Genomic DNA, 23,194 nt, shown 5'->3' on the forward strand with positions numbered 1-23,194 from the left:
AAAATATTGAAAAAGAGGAAGATAGGACTGCGAAAAGTTTCGAGTAAGAGGAAAACAAGATGGAGAATAATTTTGAGATGATGACAAGATGTAGAAAAGAGGAGAAAGGTAGAGCCACTCTTCTAAACAATCCTCCATTTTTTATCCCTCATTTGAATCAAAGTAGATATCACAAAAATGTAAGTAGAATAACAAAGAACAAGAAAAGGACACAGTAATGTGTCAATGAATTAATGAATGAATAAATAAATAAATAAATAAATAAATAAATAAATAAATAAATAAATAAATAAATAAAATAATTAGATTTGAACAAGCAAGAAAGAAATACATGAAACAAGGAGTTATGCAACCAAAAATAAATGACAAGAACGAAGAAAGAATACATTAAATAAAATCAAGCAACTGATGGCCACGGCAAAGGACCGGACTCTGCGTATTCTATTGGATGTACAGCACCGTCGACACGTGCAGAACATTCCATTATCAGTTATCGTGATAACGAGTTAAATTTCGAGCTTCTAATTACAGTGACAAGTTTTAAACCTGTTCTGGTCAAATGTGATCCCCCCCCCCTCTCGAGACATTAAGATAAAATGATTAAGAAAACTCACGACAAACCTCATTCAAGCGAGCTAGCTGCCCGGCCTGAATATCGTGATTACGAGCAAGACAAATTACTTGTACTTATTTCCAAGTTGTTGACCGGGCAGGTAACCTATTGCGCTATGTGACAATTTACATATGAATCAGCACACGACGTTGCAGATTATTACGAAACGACACATGAAAATATTAACTTTATCGTATTTGGCAATCCAATCGTACATTTTGTATTCAAATTAGGTCGGAAATTGGAAAATCAGATTCAGATATTAATATTGATAAATAATGTCGTGGTAGGCGCAATGGTTAAAATGGAACTTCATTACATAGATGCAATGGTACTAAATTCGAATCCTGTCTCGTTCAGGAATGTGTTTCAGTTATTAATACGAACTTTTGGTGAGCAGATATAATGTCCATCGTAGAATGTCCTATGCACAAAAATGTGTATAGCATTAAATGAAAGCCACAGAAGAATCGATACAATTGCCTTTAAGAACAAAAGCAAAGGTTATATTACTGACCCAACCATCAGGTTTGAAAGCCATCAGCCTTTAGAAGTCCATCAAGAAAAGCAGAGCATTTATACACCTACCATTTCATACTATAAAGAAAAATACAAACTCGGCGATATAAAGGTAGTGGGCCTACTCATTGGCGCTAGAGGAACAATTCCAGGCTTCGTAGCAAAATTTTGAAAATCTCCCTTCCAATATCTATTTTAAAAGAAATAACTATTGCCACTATCAGTGTTTCCAAACAAATTTTTAAAAACCATTGCTATTATTTACCTTCATTATTGAACTTTCCAGGATTTTTTTGTTGTAAACTTTAATTATCTTTAATTGAACAATATATTTAATGCATTATATAAATTAATTATTATTTGGTATGCTTTGTCTACGGGCAACTTCAAAATCTGAGGAAGCAAAAAATAAAATAGGCCTACTATTAATATTAATACAGCAGTATTGGTAATAGTAGGATTAGCAATAATATTAGTGGGAGTTAGTAGGAGACCCTAATAATGGTGTTGGTGGTGGTGGTGGTGGTAGTGGTAGTGGTAGTGGTAGTAGTAGTAGTGGTAGTGGTAGTAGTAGTAGTATTAGTAATAGCAGGATTGTGCTAGTTATACTAGTAGTAGTGACAGCAGTAGTAGCATAGATAAATATATAATAGGATGCGAAACTGCGGTCAACAGCATCTGGCGGCAGGGAGCTCAAATAAGATGATCAGCGCCCAACGTTGTAGATGGTGAATATTAGAACTATGTGTTGGGTACATTACCCAGAGTTCTCTATTTATCCGTTCGAGATATTGCTCGAGGAGTCAAGATGGCAGTCAGAAACTTGCTAATAAGTGAACAAAAAGTGATACTACATGTGTGTATAAGCAGTGTATGTTAAACAGTGATGTTTATAGACGTTGTAAAAATAGTGTTGTTGAATGTATTGTAAAGTAATAGTAATATAATAAATTGAACTATCTAAGTAGTTGTTGCAGACTTTTCCGTTGCGCTGTACCCAAAGAATACAATCCCAATTATCTAACCTTTTGCTTTATTTTTGTCTCTGTCTGGTTATATTTTAATTGGGTAGTGTAAAATAGATCGTCTCTTTTATCTTCCTGTTGGCGCCGGTAAGAATTTTCAGTAGAAGATGCTGTGAGAAATAAAAATGTAAATGTTTTATTTTAAATTGGGTTAGTTTTGAATATCGATGAGGGTAGGAGGGAATACTTCGTGCACAGTTTAACATTTTCGTCACCAGGTGCGCTGCTAAATGCATGGAGTAATTAGTTACTCTTTTCGCTACTTGGTGCGATGTAGTAACGCCCCTCCGCCCAACAGGTGGTAGCAAGATCAATTTCTACAACAGCGCCTCTAGTATGTGTTACGAGAAACTCAGTCAGTTTCGCATCCTATTATATATTCATCCATGGTAGCAGTATTAGTAAGATTAGTAATAGTATAGCCCATTCGGTATCTCGTGAAACCTACCTGCGCGTCAGAAGAAGAATAAAGTGGACTGAGAAGTTTCTCTCCCTCGCACGCTTCTACTCGTAGCATGCGAACTCACTTACCCCACTATAAGATCCTTACTATATGCTACGGGGCATACAAGCATTTGGTTTCACGAGATAACGAATGAGTGAGATTAGTAGTAATAGTAGCAGTACACATAGTAGTAGGATTAACAATAGTACAGACCCAGAAACAAAACTCGGATGACCCAAATTTTGTTTCTGGATCTGTATGTAGTACTGGGAGTTGTAGCAGTGATAATTTTAGTAGTAGTAATGATGGTGGTGATGATAGCACTAGTAGTAGTAGTAGTAGTAGTAGTAGTAGTAGTAGTAGTAGTAGTAGTAGTAGTAGTAGTAGTAGGCGAGGAGGATTTGCAGCAGTAGGTCATTTGAGGGAATTACAGTAGCGGTAGGTGTAGCAGTATCTCAATTGCTATTATTTCTTTAATTGGTTATTTTACAATGCTTTATCAACAGCTTTGGTCATCTAGCGTCTGAATGAGATGAAAGGTGATAATGCCAGCGAAATGAGTCCATGGTCCAGCGCCGAAAGTTACCCAGCATTTGCTCTTAATGGGTTGAGACAAAACCCCGCAAAAATCTCGACCAGATAATTGGTCCCAACTAGGATTTGAACCCGGATCCGCTCTTTTCATGGTTAGACATGCTAACCGTTACTCCTCAGCGGTGGAATGTCAATTCTGTTAGAGGCTGAGTGAACCCGAGGACCTATTACGGCCAGAAGGTTTAGACCAATGGAGATAATCCATGATCCCATTGAGAATCGAACTAGCGACCATCTGGCTTGCAGCGCAACGTCTTAACCACGACACTACCTTGCGCATTCTTTTTATTTAGAACCGAGCGAATATTTATTTCTAAATAAATTTAAACTTAGAAATTCGAAAAGAATTTCATGGTCACGTGGTCAGGCTGGAGCATCCACAAGTCGTCCTTGATGGTCATGAGGTCACTACGCTAGCCGCTGGATCCGGGGTCCGCAGGTTCATACCCTACTGTGATGGTTTTTAGAAGGCTATAAAATATAAATAATCCTATCCTTGATAAAGGAGTACAGTCAAAATTCCTCCTCGACCTCACATTAACGCTGATTTTGAAGAGACTGACTGATCTCTGCAGTTCAGTGTCGTTAAACAAACAACTACTAAAACTATCATTACCATTACCATCATACACAAAAAATAAACCCAGCAGCAAAACCCGTTCATTTGTTTTTCAAATAAACAGAAGATAGCTCAACTATGTGGGTAATTACAATACAAGGTGGAAGGGGACCGATGCACCAAAATTTAAGAGGTGATTCTACATGTTAAGTGTAACAAAACTTTCATTACATTTTTCCTTCGATGAAGCACCGTTGCCCACACCTGTGGGGCAACGGTCAGCGCGTCTGGCCGCGAAACCAGGTGGCCCGGGTTCGAATCCCGGTCGGGGCAATATACCTGGTTGAGGTTTTTTCCGGGGTTTTCCCTCAACCCAATATGAGCAAATGTTGGGTAACTCTCGGTGCTGGACCCCGGACTCATTTCACCGGCATTATCACCTTTATTTCATTCAGACGCTAAATAACCTAGATGTTGATACAGCGTCGTAAAATAACCCAATAAAATAAAAAAAAATAAAAATGAAGCACCGTTAAACAGGAAAAAAAAATAGTCTTTGCCCAATGATTGCAGCGCTCTATATCGAAAATGGCCCGAGAAAAATGGTTGATTGCTATACAAACAGATAGGTAAAAATAATCTGAACAATTAATGTCTTGAATATTTTTTTGCATATCAAACCGTTTAGCCATGAATTTAAATTTAAAAATTGCGAAAATCGTTAAAATAAATCTTGCAACGCAACGCAGCGCGCTGTCGCGCATCACCGACTGAGTACAGTAGATGGAGAGGGGAAGGTAAGGAGTACAGGACGCGCTTGGTAGAGTTATTGCAGTAGCCGTGGTGTTGCAAAATGCTTCATAAAACATAACGATTTCCTCTAAAAAGGGTGAATGTTAGAGACAAAAACTTATTTAGATTTTCAAATCTCTCCTCCTGATCTATTACCAGTTTCATTTTGGTGCAGAGGTTACCATCCACTCTGTATAGGAAACATAAAGCTGAAACATATAGTTAACAGCTACGATGAGCATTCTTCACTGCAAACCCAACATTCTCCAATCTTTTCTCTTTTCCGCCTTCCTCTTAGTATCTGCATACAATCTATATATGTTAATCGCCGTTTTAAATCACTAAGTGGTTATATATGCATATAATATATTATTACGATGTACCGAAGTACATATGATATTTACATGCAGAAATTCTGCGTCGGATCCCGGCCACTCAGTTACTTGTAATGAGTGCACCTCTGCACATAAATGTGTTGGACATTGTGCCACGGTCACATCTGTGACGCAGTGCATGAGGGTTGGCCACTAGAGGGAACCTAAGAGATGGTGGAGCTTAAACTGAGAGGATTCAATCCGGCATTGGAATGGGAATCCGGTGTGGCTCAGTGGATACAGCGTCAGCACATAGAGCTGAAGACCCGGGTTCAAATCCCGGTGCCGGAGATATATTTTCTCCGCTCCACCCATTCTTCTTCATATTATGACACAGAATTTTTGCATGGGAATATCATATGTACTTCGGTACATCGTAATAATAATCTAACCTAACCTGTCGCAGATTCGTATATACACGGCATAGCGTGAATGTACATAGCATGAAACTTTCATAATGTCACCGAAGTTATGTTGGTATGACTGATAAGGCAGTTGAAGGTGCATAAGCGAAGTTAGGAAGGGAACTAACTCATCGTTAGTTTAACCTTAATTTCTTTTAATGATGGCAGACCATCTTCTTCCTTGATGTTCCAAAAACAGCCTACATTAGTGTATTTTTATTTTAGCAACTCGAAGCGGTTTGCCTAATAACGTTCAAGGCACAGCTTTGACGTTATGACAGTCCTCCCTGTACTAGGCTATACATGATGATTGTTTTTCAATATTCTCTCTCAGATCTCTTAGGTGCAGAACGAGCATAGTGGTAACCCCATGCAACCAAAATTCTGTCTAGCATGAAAAATTGAAAATACCTAAGGCAAAAAGTCTTAATACATAACACTACAAAAATGAAACTGAACTACGAATAGTACACAGAGTCAACCGTAAATAATCCCATTAATTTCAAGGGGTTATTCTTTGAAATATTCCAAACAAAAAAGTTTAATACAATTTTGCTCGTTTCTCCTTCCTTTCCGAGATAAAAATTATTTTATATGGAAAATTTTTCATAGCGTATTTTGGGAAAGCTACTGAATTAATTTCCAATATGTTCAGTCAATTTAAGAGATCAGTAAATAATTAAAAGAATTTTAGTTTTGTTGTTTAAATGTGCAGAAATTTGATCCGAAAAAATGTAACTTTTCGTTGTGAAAAGTAATTATAAAACGTTACATTTTTCAGATCAAATTTATTATATTTAAAGGACAAAACTAAAATTCTTTCAATAATTTATTATCATAATACCCTGCTCTCTTAAACTAACTGAGAATATTGAGAATTAAATCAAGTGGGTTTTCCAAAACACGTTATGAAATGTTTAATATAAAACAACCTTTATCTCGAAAAGGAAGCAAAAGTGGGCATAATTGTATTAAATCATTTATATCTGAAATATCTCGAGGAACAACCCCATGAAATTAATGACATTACTTTCGGTTCATCCTGTTTTAGGCGTTTCACTTAAGTCTCGGTCTTAAGTATCAATACTTCTTACGCCCCTCTACGACATAGTTGTTTGTTCGTTATAAGCGGGGGTCCTACAATGTTCTTACACCATGTCGTGTCATTTCCAAAATGTTTTCGTATAGTGTAGATCGGAAAATGTCCGAAAAATGAATTTATGTTAATCCTATTGGCATCATAAATATTCCCAACAACTGATAAATCTTTTCTATGTTACAGAGAAGCAAAATAGTTCCTTAACTCTCCAGTGTCCTCAAGATTTTCATTAAAAACGACGAATATAACATTCCGAAGTAGACGTGATGGACACGAATACCTTACTAGGTGCTTCGCATTCCTTGTTTCGCGTAAAGAACGCCTGAAAGAATGATGCAGTATCTATCAACTCTCCTGTACAGCCTTAAAATAAAATGCGGGGATATAAAACGACCGGAGAAAAAAGTTTACGGAACGCCCTTACACGAAATACTTTTCAGTTCTAATAGATATGTTACCCTGATATTTCCATCCCTGCACCCAATAAATCTGTAAACGCTTTGAATATAAGAAGGACCTAAACTAGAAGAGGACCACTATAATGGTAAAAAAGAGGAAAAAAAAAACAAGTCAGAAAAAAACATTATACAGGTGAAGGAGTCATTGAGTTTTATTGTGTCTACGGGATACCAACATCTTAAAGTTTTCTGCCAACTGTTCACTTGAACATGCTTGCCGGAGAAATAAGTTATTCAATTTCTATATAGAGAAGTGTCAACTGTTCTTCGACAAGAACAAGTAACAACATACAAGAATAGAAATTCCCCCACTCACGTCTACGACGAAAATTCAAATTCAATTCATTCTAGAAGTGAGAATAAAAGTTGTTAAAATTATTTAAGGATAGTACCAGTAGTTATAACGTCACATTTTGTTTCCAGTATTCCGTTATTCGGAGACCCGTGTTCAAAACCTCAGACTTGGCATGTGAAATTTGTGATGGCTAGAGTTATTGTGAGGACAGGCTCTCACATTACGTTCTCCTTTCATCACTTCACAATTTCTTCATAGTCAGTAATAACCTACAACCTACATCGACGGTGTAGAAATCAACTGGAAACTGTTGCATAATATTATCTTCTCATGAAATCAATTCTACATGCTACATGTTATCCAGGAAACCCTGGACACGACTCTAACATTCAATTCTTCTGGTAGGCCTATGACAAAAAGAACTTATTTCAACTGATCCTGCACAGCTTATCCGCCAGGTTATGCGCTGCAATTTACTGAAAGTGAACTTATTTCCGAGATACGATGTATATTACAAATTTCCCATGGACTCTAATGAACTCTTCCAAATAAGATATATATATATATAGTTATATATAGTTATAGTTATATATATATATATATATATATATATAGTAATGGACTCGTTCACATCTTTGTTTATGGTGATGGTGATGATGATGATGATGATTATGATAACAATTCCTAAAGTTCTTGAAGTATTATGTTTTCCAGTCAGAATATCCTTCATCTTTCACTGTATCTGCAGATAATCTCTGGAACTCTCTACCACAACATGTTAGAAACTGTCGGACATTGTCTAGTTTAAAAAATAAACCAAAATTGCATTTTTTCAATTCAGATTTCTTTCAATTATAAGCCATTTTCTCTGCGATAGTTTTGCAAATATGTATACATACAGAGTGTTTCCGAGGTGGTGTTACAAACTTTCAGGAATGATGGCGAAGGGCACATGTATCAATTTGAGATAAGGAACCATGGTCCGGAAATGACTGAGTCGAAAGTTATAAGCAAAAATAGTTGTGTGGAAATGGAATCGTAATTTGGCACCACGTGCCCTTCTTCCCTTAACTTTTGGAACGGTCGTGGAAAAATGATATGGGCCGGATGTCTCCTACTTGGGTACTTAGCCCGATACAATCTGTGAGCTTGTCTACTGTTCCCATTCGCTCATCCGTTTTCGAAAATCAGGTCTCCTTATTCCGCTCTCGTGTACTCCTCCATTTCACTAGGACTGATCGACTGGACACTGCAACTTGTACACATACACTGCTGTCTACAGACGCGCATTTCAGGACCGACCATGTCCGTTACACATTACGCTATCTGCATTGCTTTAGTGTAGTCTCCTGTCCCCAACCCTCACACAGCACACTGAATGAAATACTGTAAGTAGACAACGTAAACAACGTCAGATGAACACAGTATGTGTAATATGTACAGATAAATACATATAAATAAGGAATAAAATTATTTCATTTCCACACAACTATTTTTGCTTGTAACTTTCGACCCGGTCATTTCCGGACCAGGGTTCCTTATCTCAAATTGATACATGTATCCTTCGCAATCATCCCTTAAAGTTTGTAACACCATCTCGGAAACACTCTGTATATTTCTTTTCCTTCCTTTCCCCATTTTTGTTCTTTTGATCACCAGATGAATTTATTATCATACCCTTTTTATTGTGGATTTTATTTAATTTTCGTATTTATTTTCTTCTTTTTGTTATTATTTCATTACATTCCATTTTGTTATATTCTTCATTACGTTTTCTATATTAACTATTTGTACTAAATGAGTTATTTTATTATATTCCAATTATTTTACTTTCTTTTTTCTATTATGGTATTACTTTTATGTTGTTTAGTGTCGACTTTGTTATCCTATTATTTTTTTTAACTTTTTGTTAAATTTTCACTGCTTATACCCTTTGTGACCTGGTAGAGTGTAAGAGAAGGCCCTATGGCCTTAACTCTGCCAGTATAAATAAGTTATTATTATTATTATTATTATTATTATTATTATTATTATTATTATTATTATTACACAATACTCATACACTGTTTACTATATAATTAGGACCGAACAGAGTAAGTATAAGAGGAGATGATACTAAGGGATATGCTACTGGAGCTGAATGATAGCTGTGAGCAATATGGGATGAAGATAAATGCAAACAGGGCCAAGACCATAGTCATAGGAAGAAAAATAAAGATCGTAAACTTGCGAATTCTAAATAAGGCAGTAGAGCAATAGTCGTCAATACTCGCTGAAATGGGTAAAGTGCAAGGAGTGCAACGAAATAATGTTCCGTCGTGCAAAAGGGATATGAAGACAGCATACTAGCCAGCAGCGAAGGATGCACGCTAGTGCAATATCTGTCGAGATAGGATAAGCCAGAGACTGTGAACTCCAAGAAAAGAAGGGGTCGTACAGTTTTCGATGACGTGGTACGTACGTACGCCATTGCTGTATTATTGCAGTCAACCAGAGAAGCTACAATGAAAACAAAACAATACCGGAAGAGCTATCCTTATGTCAACTGATCCTGCACAGCTTATCCGCCAGGTTATGCGCTGCAATTTACTGAAAGTGAACTTATTTCCGAGATACGATGTATATTACAAATTTCCCATGGACTCTAATGAACTCTTCCAAATAAGATATATATATAGTTATATATAGTTATAGTTATATATATATATATATATATATATATATATATATATATATATATATATATATAGTAATGGACTCGTTCACATCTTTGTTTATGTAAACGTCGGTGTAATTTCCGTTACACAAAATCCCTTCCATTTTCCTATTAGAGTAGGTCAAGTATTAACGTTACAAGTCATAATTTTAAACACTAATGTTTATTTCTTTTTTCGTTATCCTTACGTATCGTCATACAATACACAGCGGTGTACGGGAAGATATATTTCCGGAGCAAAACTAGACAAACATACAGACATCCTTGATTGTATGATCAACACGGTACATGGCCACGCTGAGACAACACAGAAGAGTGGATGACAAAGGACAAACATCCAGGTGCGTGGAAGGAAGATAAATCTCTTCCACTGTCCACGCCGGAAATCGAACCATGGACCGTTTGGACGAAGAGCTAACACGCTATCCACAGAGCGAAAGAGCTTTACACTAATACGACGCCAAATTAGTTACAGGTTTTATGATTCAGAAGCTGTTGCTAAAACAAGGTCTAGGCCTATTCTAAATGACGTATGTTCAGTTAAAAATACATATTGCTGTGGATAATTGGTAGAATAGATCATACAAGCAAATTAAATGTGACCACAGCGAATTCATTAAGAAGGCGGTGATTGTTAGATTAGTTTGATGAGTTATCTGCAGTTTTCTTCGAATCTTTGGTAAATGTAAGAGATATAAAGCGAAGAAGATTTAAATTATTAAAGCCATATCTGAAATTAAAAACAATTCTTAGAAACAGAGTTCATAATTTTCCTGCTATTATTCAACGCGTTCGCAAAACTGTGTATCAAGATATTTTTAGATTCAACAAGTTTGTTTGCGTGTTTTGCGTGCCAAGCAATTCTTTATTTTACTCTGCCTAGAGAATGTTATAGTTACAAGCTTTTCAAACAAGTTACATATTTTTACACAGATGCGACTGGATTCGTTCGGCTTTATCTTACAAGAAATCCATGAAATCCTTAGAATCGTGGCCAAGAACTCAGCTGTTCGGTTACCTGCAACGGAAATCTAGATTAGAAGTGTCGTTCTTCACAGTCGTCCAGGAAAATTGTCATGCCTTTCATGTTAAATAAATGAGACTGACAAGGGATTTATAAAACCCCTTCCATTACGTGAAATGGTTTTATTCTTGGTGTGTAATTAAGTTCGCAGGAGGTCATGTTCGTACCACACCCTGTCAAGATTACAAATGTTACAAGACTATTGTTAATAAAATGTTTATTAAAATAACTAAAAGACTCTTATAACACTGACTTTCTTTAACATTGATCACATTACTTGTATTTTGCACAACTGTTGATGCAGATACATTATTATTTATACCTACATTATTTTGTAAAATTGTCGATTTTTTGCGTAGCTTACACTCTCTCATACGTTCTTTTCCACACTTTTTGGCAGACTTCGGTTTATTGGCTCACCATTTCTACTTTCATTATTAGACCTATCTTGCTATTATCTTTTTCGCTTCCATAAAAAGCAATACTGCTTTTTCTAAAAGTTATCAATTCTAACCTCCAGATATAGATAGATATAACTTATAATGAACTGTTTCATATTTTTAATTTTGAGTATCAAACCTCCCTTTTATAATTGAACTCGCCTAGCATGTTGTCTTCGTTAACTTACTCTAGAGCGAGCTTACTCGAGTGTCGCTCTAACAGCGCAAGAGCTCGGATCCCTTCTCATGAGAGGACTGGAGCGACCCTTCTTACCACACGCTGTACAGGCTTTTAACATCTTAGGAAATCCTGCCCTATTGGCGTTATATTGTGCTTCGTCCCTCTCTCATGTCATAACTATTAGGTGATGTCCATTTGCGGCTTTCGCCTTCAAAATTCTTTATAATCCCTTCAGATGAAAAGTCTAAATCAAGGTAATACAAGTGCCAGCAGACTTGGAGCTCCCATAGACATTTTTTCTCAGCCCCAATTTCTCTCTCAAGAACGAGTTTTGCGTACCTTTTACAAGTTTCTCCTCCCATTCATTCACTGATTCATTAATTCAATGTCAATGTCCGTTTTCGGCTTTCCCTTTCAAAATTCTCTAATGTTTCTTAAGATAGAATGGCGAAATCGGAGTGAGACAAGTGACCAACAGGCTTGGAGCTAACATAGACACTTCTTCTCAGCTTCAATTTCCCTTGTAAGGCCGCGTTTTCGCGTAGGTACCTTTTAAATATTATCATTCCATTTCCACATTCATTCATTCATTCATTCATTCATTCATTCATTCATTCATTCATTCATTCATTCATTCATTCATTCATCCATGGCGCTACCGCCCATGAAGGGCCAAGACCGACCAGCCGGCTGATGGCCTCACGTCCACATGCCGAAGCAGAGGTGGACGATCATCCAACCAGAATGGAGGTATCGTATGGTTAGCACGATGATCCCCCCAGCCGTTATAGCTGGTTTGCGAAACCGGATTTTCGCTACCTATCGTAGCTCCCCAAGTGCATCACGATGCTGGTTGGGCACCGGTCCCATACACTGGCCGAAATTTCATGAGAAAATTTCTTCCCTCACGAGGACTCGAATCAGCGCGCATTCCGTAACGTGGGTCCTAGGCAGGATGCCTTAGACCGCGACGTCACGTCGCTGGACTTCATTCATTCATGCTTCTTCATTAACTCTTCACTAAATAAAGAATAGAGCAAGATGGATCGCGTGGAAAACTACAAGATGCAAAAGGAGTAACGTCGGTAACGTCATCGTATTACAAGCAAATGGGACAATTTTATCCGTGGGTTCTGCTTAAACGTTTCATATAAAAAATATATATGAATACAGAATGAAAGGAGTAAGAAAAGAAATAGTATTAAACTAAAGGAAAAATAAAATTATGGAAAAACATAAAGAAACATACATGAAAACAAAGACAAAAGAAAGAAAAAGACCCAAAAAGAGAAAAAAATGAATAACAGAAAGAATGACTGGATGTATGTAAAGATGGAGGGTGAGTGAGTGAGTGAATTGATGGATGAGTGGATGAAAAATAAAATATGAAAATAAGGAAAAGAAACAAGACAAGTATAAAAAGGTAAAAAATTAACTAGATAAAATGGCAGGGAGATAAGATAATGTGAGGAAAAAGAACAAAAATACATTATTACGTTCCTGCATTCCTTTATCGGTATTCATGCGAACTCCGTGTAGCGTCATCTATATAAAAAGTATATAAAATTACCCATGTATTAAACCTACTTAAGTTTCTACAAATAGTGTTGCAGGAATTGCAGCCTTTGACCATTTGCACTAGTTCTACTCGAACAAGTATTTTTTCTGTTATCTATGCCGACTAGAATGAATATGACGATTTCAAACAGGACAACATCGTTACATGTATTTTGTTTACTTCTATTGGAAGACAGCCAAATGGGAATAAAAACTACACAATTCAGATTCTTGCAAAGAAAATGTTACCCTCCAGCGAGAGAGTGTGCACTGTAATTCCTGAGGTCTCCCACTTGGGCAAATTTGACAGGTGTGGATGTCTCAAACTGGTTCTGTTCCTGCGCTTAAAATATTCTTCGCTTCAAAATTAAGTTAACAGCAGATGAAAGCGAGTTTATAATGAAACGTGGATATTTGGGTAATGCGACCCTACAAGGTGAGACGTGGGGGGCCCAGAAACATCGTGACTATTTCTCGAGGAATATTAAGTTATATTTAGACTGTATTTAAGTAGCTTTTAAATATTTATAGACAGACTGCTCTGAATTGCAGCTGAAATATTAGTGAAAATTCGTATGTTAACGACGCAGAATTCGTTATTTTGGTCGATAAATATAATCTTCTTTAAATATTTGTTTGTAATTGAGAGGATCATTTGACTTTGTTCATTTTACAGTTTTAGCTCATCCCTGGTCTAGAGTTCATAATTACAGTGAAACTCCACAAATAGACGCTCACTTTCATATACTTCACGATACAAGGTAAGTCAACGCATCCTGTCCAGCGCTGCACAGGGCTAACCAGTTGAACCAGTGCAGTAGTGTGCAGATACTCGTACACGTTGGCAGCAAGGCAGGGAACAGAAAATGTGTACTGTACTTATGTTGAAGCAGAAGTTACAAATATTGGAACGGTTTGAAAAAGGTGAATCAATCAGAGCCATCCCTCAAGAATTTGACATTTCGATCAGAACAGTGCATAGGATAAAACAAAATTCATCTAATTACGAGGCATTCTGTAGTGGTTATAAGAAGCTTTGTTATTATCAGTTGATTGTAGGATGAAAACACAGCTTATTTTGTGTATTTCCTAAATTTAATCAATAGGGATGATTTATGTTCTCTCTTGAAGGGTATACACCATTTTAAAATAATTTAATACACAACCACAACTATTACAAGAAATGCTCAATAAGTTTTTGTAGCTTTCTCCTCTTCGGCTCTAATCAACAATAACAAAAATGCAGGTTACCAGGCGACGTTAGAAAAGAAAATATGAGAAAACAAATGAATATGATGTATAAACAATTGAATGCTCTTTCATATTTACTATACTGTAAGTCTAAAAATATAGGGGTGCCATTTGAAATTTCAAAGTGGGAGCGGCAGGGTGTGGGAGGTGAAATCTAAAATGCAATTAAGCCTTGTTTAAGACTTCCCCCTTGATATCTAAATTTACGTGTTTTTTTTTTGGTTTAAATTGAATTCAATTTAATTAACTAGTTATTTAGAGTGGGAAGTTTTGAAATGAAAGCCCCGTATGTAGATATATTTAGAGAGTTTTTCCTCCAGAAGTTTGTTTTATGTTTCAGATGTATCACGTATATATTATACTTAATCACGGATTTGTTTTGTTATATATTTTGCATATACGACAATATATTATTTAAAATTATATACGTTAATTATTTATGTTTCGGTCCGCATGCCATAAAAAACATTGTACAGCCCTTATATTTACCAATGTCCGCAGTACTCCGTAGAAAGACAGCGTTCGTACCTCGTCTCGCACACGGACCATTGCTGTGTATATTTGTGGAGTTCAACAGTATATGGAATTTCTCTCGATCTAACAAGGGAACTGTCTCAGGTCATGGGGCTTGAATTTAATGAAAATGCATATATAAGCTAATTTTCGTTTGTTAAGAAATGCGGTGATAGTCATTCGCTTCGCTTTTTCCTCGTTTACAAAATATATTGACTTGAAAGTCGTTGCTACTTATACCGCTTCTTGCGCGCACTCGGATCCTAATAGTTCCGCGACACCGTATCACAGTTCTCGCATTAATGTTCTAGTCATTTTTTTTCTTTTAACTCACATTAATATAATAGTAGTGCAATCCATGGCATCTCTCACTCATTCGTACACCGTCCACATTCATAGGCATGCAGCTGGAAGTCTAGGAACACGACTGAACATACTATGCTTCCAAGAACCGAAAGGAGAATTTGGACCTAGAGTACAACAATGTGTAGACAAAGATAAGCCATTTAATGTCGTGGTCGATGCTAGTAGATCCGGTAAACTGATAAAAAAATCACGTGAGAAGATGATTAAGAGATGTATTTCTCCCGGATTTTAAGAAAGACATACTACTATTTTTGGATTTCTGGAGTGGGTCAAATAGATGACACTATATTTACTGATGAAGTAACTACTACTAATTCCACAATATGGGACATCTGGCGACACCTACGGCTGACCACTAGGATCCATAATACAAAGCAGAGGTTAACTTAGAAATAAAATACAATATGATTTGCGGAGAGAATACAGAACAATGATAAATTTAAAAATGAAGTATAATTTGATTTCGGAGAAACATGAGATGAAAGTACATTGAAGAGTAATGAAATGAAGTAATATATATATATATATATATTTTACGGAGTGTTATACAAGTGATTGTGTAAAATGGATAATGAATCTCTCAATACAATTAGACAAATTTTCTTAAATGTCCTCATTAGAAAATTTAAGAGACAGGAGAATGGTTTTGGTTAACTTGAATGAAGTTCCCCTAGCGCCAAAAAGAAGTCCTTTCACTTCCCATGTCTTAATATTCATTTTGTATCTCTCACTGAAGTGAGAAATACAGGGATTGTAAATAGACTTCTTTTCATCGTTAACGTTATTGGCTTGTTGATCTTATAACATTACACTTGTTAAGAGTATGAGATATTAACCAGAGTTGAAAGTTTCAAGCTACAAAGTGCTGAAGTTCACATTATATAGGTACAATATACAGTAATGTATGAGCTACGTAACCAAAAAACATGGTAAGACAATTAAAACACAAAATATCCCTCCAAAAACTACAAGATTTATGTAACTCTTGGATGTCTACTTTTAGGCAATATAACATTATAAAACGAAGATTAGAAGAGTATTTCAGATATAAAATTATCTGTGAAAACATTCCAGACACATTACACGATAGGGGCTTCATAATAACATTACATTCAGTTGTGTATCACCAGTTTCATTCATCTGTTCTCAAAGACATGCTAATATACGTGTAGTAGAGGTGTGGATATATGACGGAGAAACTTATGAGAAAGTTTGCAATAATGTTGCATGTTGAAAGCAGTGTGTGTGTATGTGTGTGTGTGTTACAGAAGAGTGTGAAAAATCAGCCTATACAAAATGTTTGTACTGTTCAATGGCTCTTTGTCCCGACCACTTCTTTCGGAATCCACACTATCATATTTAAGGTGAGTTACAAAGTTAATACATATTTCAAATTCAAATTTAATTTCTATTTCAGCAAGATGACTGTATTAATGTGAGTTAAGAGAAAAATAAAATAAACTAGAGCATTAATGCGAGAGCTGTGATACGGTGTCGCGGAACTGCAAGGTTCTGAGTGCGCGCAAGAAGCGACATAAGTAGCATCTATTTTAAAGTCATTATATTTGGTAAAGGAAGAAAAGTGAAATGAACGACTATCACCACGTTTCTTAACGAACGAAAATTAGTTTAATATGCATTTTCATTAAATTCAAGCACCTTGACCTGGAGCGGTTCTCTTGTAGTGATAGACAATGAGTACAACAGTGCATGCGACGCTGACATTTACAACTCATTCTATTTTTCTTCTTCTTCTTCTTCTTCTTCTTCTTCTTCTTCTGTTCCTCCACAATTGTACTTTTGGTGTAGAAAATTGGACATCGGAGAATGTATTGCAAAATGTTCGATATAAGCACGATTTTCTCTCATATTTCCGTTGTTGCCTCATATACGAGTATTTCTGTGATCTTACAATTCGATTAGTTCTCCCTAAAACTATGTTCACATAATCTAAGATGAATATTATACAACACAAATAAAAGAAGAACTCATCGCCAGTTCATTTCAGTATCTTCGATTAAAAAAAATGAACTCCAGTTAGCGATGTTATTGCAACTGAGTCTTGATAATTTAAATTTCTTGAAATGCGAGTGAGGGGGAAGTTTTAAAAGTACAGCTGACAAGTTTAAAATTCTGAGAGTAATTTAACAATGCCAATAATATTAAAATAATAATAATAATAATAATAATAATAATAATAATAATAATAATAATAATAATAATAATAGTTGTAGCTCAACTAATGGGAGAGATATGGCACATATTTCATTGACAATAATATAAACCAATCCTTTTCGTAATTACATTTTAATTTACAATTCCATTTACTTGTACAGTGAATGTAAAATATTAAATAATTAGATATAAATAAATAACATAAAGATAATAAATATGCACTACCATCATTATTATTTTCCTTTTACCACCATATTCATTACCATCACTATCACTACTATTAGACCAATTATTACACCAGTACCACCATTTTCACCTTTCGAATTAGTGCCCTTTATCATCAAAATGAACATCATTACTATTATTACAATCACTACCACCAGCTATGATTATTACAACAGTGATCACCTTGATCATTAATCCTTGACACAATTTAAGAAACACATCACAATCATCATCGTCGCCATCATCTTTAAAATGATTGAGTTCTTTGGTTCGGTCCGTTGTTATTGTTGTCATAAATTGCTGACCGTCCGAATGATTATGTCGCATCTCGGTTCTCCCACCCGTTTCCCCTGGCCCCTCTGTTAACCCTTTGTAGCACGGTGGTTGTTCAGAAGAACCACCATTTTCTTTCTTTCTAAATTTTATGGCACAGATATTTCACATCTTGAGTATACATAGAGGTGCCATCTATGTTTTGATATTGTGTGCAGAGTTAAAATGTTGAAAAAAATTGATCGAAACTTTGTTATGAGCCATGAAATGAAAAAAAAAAAAAACATAAAAAAATAATTTGTGGTGCAAAGGTTTAAGGCTTGTGGCTGGCCGGTTTACAAGCAAACATTCTTATGGAGGCAGATAAAGTTATTTTTTCTTCCACCATGTTAATAATACCAAAGAAAGAGCTTAAACAAATTTTGGCCACTCGAACGCAATTATGAGGCCATCCAGAAAGTAAGCTTCCCTGGGGCCGTTTACAGAAAGAAAATATAATTTCATGGAAAGATTTATTGGAACAGATACAGCAATTGTTGAACTATTTTTCAACACATTTCCCGCCGGAATTAAGACATTTGCCATACTGTAGGATCAATAGAGAGGTTCCGATCTCAGGCGGCAGAGTTCTATGACACATAGATACAAAAGCTGACCCAATGGTATGACAAATGTCTCAATTCTGGTGGGGAATATGTTGAAAAATAGCTCAGTAATTTCTGTAACTGTTCCAATACATCTTTCCATGAAATTGTGTTTTCCTTATGTAAAAGGTCCCAGGGAAACTTACTTTCTGGACGGTCTCGTAATTGCGCTCGAGTGGCCAAAATTTATGTAAACATCTTTTGACATTATTAACATGGTGGAAGAAAAAAATTAACTTTTTTTACCTGCCTCCATTAGAATGTTTGCTTGTTAGCTATTTCCTGAAACTATTTGGTGTTCGAAATTGGATTTCTACGTAATATTCTACAACCGTTTAAACAATTTAAAGAAAAGGGCCCCGATAAGTGTCACGTGATTTCCTCCGTTTTGATGACCCTGCGACATACAGTAACCACTCGGACTGGTATTCAAAAAATAGCGAAATTCCTTGAGCATGGAGATAGCATGCTGCAATGGGTAAGGCACATTGCTGATTCTTACAGAAGAGAAGCGAGTCTCCACCTTCCTAACGGTTATCGAACCCTGATTCGCTGATTACGAAGGCTCAGAATCATGCTCTGTAACTTAACCTGAGTTAGAGAGATAATTTGTACATTTTCAAATATGCCCTGAGCGTTGTAATTTTGTACCTTTGAATACACAGCGTGAAACGAAATCATAATAAACCAAACTGACTGTAAATAATTAGAATATTAGTCATTGGCGTTGTGGGTGTACATTTACAAGGAAAAAGCTTAGAAGAACTATAGAACAGGTTTCAGGTTATTCCATTATACCCAGGCCTTTCTGTGGTATTTCAAAGGTTAGGAATTTTATGAGAAGCTAGGCTGTGTAGGTGTATTGCTACAACTTTTAGAACTTAATACGGAAAGAAAATCCTAGGGATGTAATGTAAAACCTCAGGCGTATGAAGGGTGTGTCGAGCTTTTAAGAATAACTTTATAATACAGACGCCAAATTTGTACTTTTTGACCACTTAACTCTGTAACTATTCCATATAACGCTTAATAAGACTTAAACGCGAAAAGATCAAGCACTCAGATAACAATAACGTTCAGTACCTATATCTAGCACAGAATAAGTACTTGAGATCGGCTCGTCTTGTTTTAAATTTGGCCTTAAACGGTAACACTGTATTAGGGTAGCACTTCCTTCTATATCTACGAAAAAATAAAATGAAGCCGCTTTACATTTCAGCTATAATGTAACATTCATAATAGTCCTATAAAGTGATACAAGTGTCTCAAGGGTGTGGCGTAACGTTGGGCAAGTCTAGTATTATTGTGTATTTTGCAATATTTAACACCCACATATTATAGATTATCATTTTATCCGTGACCAAAGGCAATTTGGTGCAAGTCCCGCTTATTACATACTACTAACATTTCATTATAGGTTGTTACTCTGTGAGTATATGTAACAAATTAAGTTATTCAAACTTCGAAGCCTCGTGTCATATTTTAAAGAAAATAAATGTTATACGTGGCGTGAAATTTCGAACGTAAGTGTTATGTTCCTAACAGAGGTGAAAGTCAAACAAGTCTCAAAGCGCATGCACCACACTGTAACATCAGTCAGCCGAGTGTTTTCATCTTCAATATCCAAAGTTCGAGGGTTCAAATCCTGAGGAGGGCGACAAAATCCTTAGCATGGTTTCCCATCGGAGGGAAATAAAGCTGCTTGTCCCTTGTCGTAGATTTAAGACACGTAATAAAACACTGTAAGTCAGTGGTTCCCACACGTTTTTGATCGCAGATCCCTTTCGACTAGAAAAAAGATTCACGAATCATCAAATTAAATTAAATTAATCGCTAGATAAATATAGATATACATTTAATATCCCTCTATATTATTTTATATTCTGTAGCTACGTATTTAACATCGATAATATATTTACAACTACATTAATTACAACACATAGCCATGAGTTCATAAAAGTGCAGTATTAGCACAGTCTAGTATATACAGTTACGAAGCTCAATACGTAGTAAATATGCATCCATAGATAGTTGCTGACCACTAGGATCGCTAATATCGCCTCATTACAGACAATACGAAATAGTACCGGCACAGTCTATTGTTCCTAGCACCCTCACAACTCAAGCTTCGTGACTGTATATAATAGACTGTGGTATTACTATTTATAAACTTCGTGTATTGTTTTCAGCAATTACTGTACATGCATAATTATAAAAAAAATTACTTTTAAATTGCTGATGTGAAGAGTGGTGTTGTTTCCTTGTCTCAGATCTCACCCGGTATGACTCCTCTATAGCATTTCATTGTCGGTTTTCGCACTTTTCACCAACGTATTCTGACACTGTTTTAACCCTTCAAGTTTACGTTGCAAAAAAAAGTATGTTCTTGTTCTTACATTCGAGGTGGTTTGTTTCCAAATGTCTACGCAGTTTTGCGGGCAATAAATAACTGCTACTTAACACTTTGTTACATAGCACACAAAGCAATTTTATTGCCTGTATAGCCTACGTAAATCCAAGAGTCAAATATGATTTATCATATTTTCGTTTTTTGGTTGATTCACCCCTTTTTAAATTCGCAGCACTGGGGTGTGATACATGACAAGGTGATCGACTGGTTTCTGAATTTGTAGAACTGCCATTTCTATTGTCTTTTATTAGCTATCGATTCATTAAGACGACACTGTATAATACTTACTTAGTGGCTTTTAAGGAACCCGGAGGTTCATTGCCGCCCTCAAATAAGCCTGTCATTGGTCCCTATCCTGAGGAAGATTAATCCAGTCTCTATCATCATATCCCACCTCCCTCAAATCCATTTTAATATTATCTTCCCATCCACGTCTCGGCGTCCCCAAAGGTCTTTTATGTGGTAGTGCCAGAGAATCAGTCCCATTCCGAGGCTTATTTTGAGGTTTCGTAACAAGCTGCTTTTTACGCTGATGGGTTGTTAGTCCTTCGCACAACTCCCAAGCTGGAGGACCACCCCTCATCGGCTGTCCGCGACTGCTTATTCAATATATTCGCAGCTACCCTCCATATCTGGAGGCCGTCTCCTCGATCCGCAACCTGACGATGCGCCATGCCGTGGTGATAGGGATCCACAATACATGGACAATGTATAATATGAAAATTAAAATTATTCGTAATATTAAATTAATATTATGAAGTGATAATTATTCGCATATCATATATTATTACGATGTACCAAAGTAGGCCTATATACGATATTTCCGTGCAGAAATTCTGCGTCATCATTATGATGATGGATAAGTGGAACAGAGAAAAATCTTCTCCTGCACCGGGATTTGAACCCGGGTTTTCAGCTCTACGTGCTGACTCTCTATCCACTAAGCCACATCGAATTCCCATCCTGATGTCGGATGTCAGTTTAAGTTCCACATTTTGCCATTGCCACTGTGCCACTGTCATAATCTATGACTCAGTGCATGAGAGTAACCCATTAGAGGGAACCCAAGAGGTGGAACTTAAACTGAGAGGATTCAATCCGACATCGGGATGGGAATCCGGTGTGGCTTAGTGGATAGAGCGTCAGCACGTAGAGGTGAAAACCTGGGTTCAAATCCCGGTGCCGGAGAGGATTTTTCTCCGTTTCACTCATCCATCATAATGTTATTCTGTTCGGAATCAAAGACACGTGGTTATTAACACACAGTCTAACACGAACACCTCACATAAGCCTGCTCGTACTGAATGAATAAAAAGTGACTTCACAACAAAAGTAGCGTTCTGCTTGCACAACAATGGACTCGCTTTTTTTTAAATACGTGTCAAAATTTATTGCTAACTAAATAACATTGTCAATCAAATTTATTTTAAAATTAAGACATGAAGCCTAAGTCTTCGAGCACATTTACAAAAACTTATTCTTACACTGTTGTTCTCGAGAGAGAAAAAACTGCAAACATTTACATACACCAATCAGAAAAGAACTAACTAATAACTCGCCAGTCGCCACCCTCGCCAAGCGGACAAAAATTTTCAATAAAATTGACTACCTTAACTGAAAAAAGGAAGTCGTGTTTTTTACAACAGCTCGAAGGCCAACTCACGCAAGGGTGTGATCTAGTCATCTACCCTTTCCGATATACTAACTTTCACAAGTACAGTCGCATACAGTACTGTACAATCACGTCGAGAAAAATTGTAGTATTATATGCTATTTATTTCAAAATATATAGCTATTACCAACAGCGGATCCTCTGATAAGTGATCCCCAGGGATCCGCGGAGCACACTTTGGGAACCACTGCTGTAAGTGACAGAAGTTTCCAGACAAAATTTGTTGTCATGTCTCCCCTAAACTTGACTAATTTCTTAATGTCGTTTTATATGAAGAGAAAATATATTGCATGCCCTTCATAAATTACTTCTCTCATCATAGACCCATGGTCTCCATATGTAAACAAAAATAAAACATTCAGATCAACACAACTGTAGTTTCATTCGCAAAATTGGGAGACGTATTCTACGTGCCGTTGTATTCCTGATAAAGTGCAGAATGTATGTGCACCCAATTTGGTTAGTGTTCATGTTTCGCATGCATACGTTAAACATCTGTATTAGAGAACTCCTTGCAATACTCTTAGTTTCTAGGCATCTATTTTGGTTAACGTCCATGTTTTGCATGAA

General features: G+C 36.3%; 1 non-coding gene across 1 annotated transcript; it reads left to right on the top strand.

The window, feature by feature from the left end:
* The first annotated feature begins 5,140 nt into the window (after positions 1–5,140).
* TRNAY-AUA (transfer RNA tyrosine (anticodon AUA)) lies at positions 5,141–5,212 on the top strand. The gene has a single exon. It is a non-coding gene; the product is annotated as a tRNA-Tyr (tRNA).
* The last annotated feature ends 17,982 nt before the right edge of the window (positions 5,213–23,194 follow it).

Source organism: Periplaneta americana, chromosome 15, assembly GCF_040183065.1.
Source record: "Periplaneta americana isolate PAMFEO1 chromosome 15, P.americana_PAMFEO1_priV1, whole genome shotgun sequence".
Lineage (NCBI taxonomy): Eukaryota > Metazoa > Arthropoda > Insecta > Blattodea > Blattidae > Periplaneta > Periplaneta americana.